The 764-nt window shown below is 42.9% G+C and overlaps 1 protein-coding gene across 1 annotated transcript in view; it reads right to left on the bottom strand.

The window, feature by feature from the left end:
- LOC119587377 (dedicator of cytokinesis protein 4-like) overlaps positions 1 to 764 on the bottom strand; it is a 46579-nt gene that overhangs the window by 23084 nt on the left and 22731 nt on the right. The gene's annotated exons all lie outside the window — the stretch shown is intronic.

The raw sequence follows: 764 nt of genomic DNA, 5'->3' as shown, positions 1-764 counted from the left end.
CATTTCTCCGGTCCCTCAAGGTCTGGCGCAAAATCTCGACGGAGAATGTTGTACAGCCATTCTATCAACGGCAAGGTGCATCCAAGAACCAAAAAAAAGACAGAAATAAGAGACAAAAGTCCGCCCTACCAAACCCTAAATCACCAACCATTCCTCCCACCAGCCAGGTCGGCAGTAACGAGGAAAAGGAAGTCAGAAGATCCAGCATAAGTAGGAGAACTTAATTGAAGAAAGACAATTCCCATACTTGTCTTCTTAGGTAGGAAAAGGGCATTTCCCAAGTGTCTCAACTTGGTGCAAAGGAGGTAAGGAGCTGGATACGGGAGGGGAAAAGATCATGGGAATAAGCAAAAATCTGTGGGGGAAGTACAAAAAAAGCAAAGAAAGAACAGAGAAACACAAACCAAAACAATAATGGACAAGCATCTTGACCAAGCTACGACCTTTTTTTCATTTCATGATAAAAGGCCTAACTGGGGGGGGGGGGGGGTGACAGAGAAACACAGACCAAAACAATAATGGACAAGCATCTTGAACAGGTTACCACCTTTTTTTTAATTCATGACAAAAGGCCTAACTGGGGAGGGGGGGAGTGGTTGGAGAATGAGGAGTTGCCAGGATGGATTTTTCTCACATTTCTCTATTCCAAGGTTTCTGGATACATCAATCAGTCAATATAAAATTAGCATTTCCATATCACTGTAACTTTTGCAACAGACTTCTTGGACAGAAAAAGAGCATTTTCCATCTAACAAATGCCCCAC

Source organism: Penaeus monodon, chromosome 22 (assembly GCF_015228065.2).
Source record: "Penaeus monodon isolate SGIC_2016 chromosome 22, NSTDA_Pmon_1, whole genome shotgun sequence".
In the NCBI taxonomy this organism is placed as follows: domain Eukaryota; kingdom Metazoa; phylum Arthropoda; class Malacostraca; order Decapoda; family Penaeidae; genus Penaeus; species Penaeus monodon.
The sequence above is the reverse complement of the archived record's forward strand: the minus strand, read 5'-3'. Positions and strand labels throughout refer to the sequence as shown.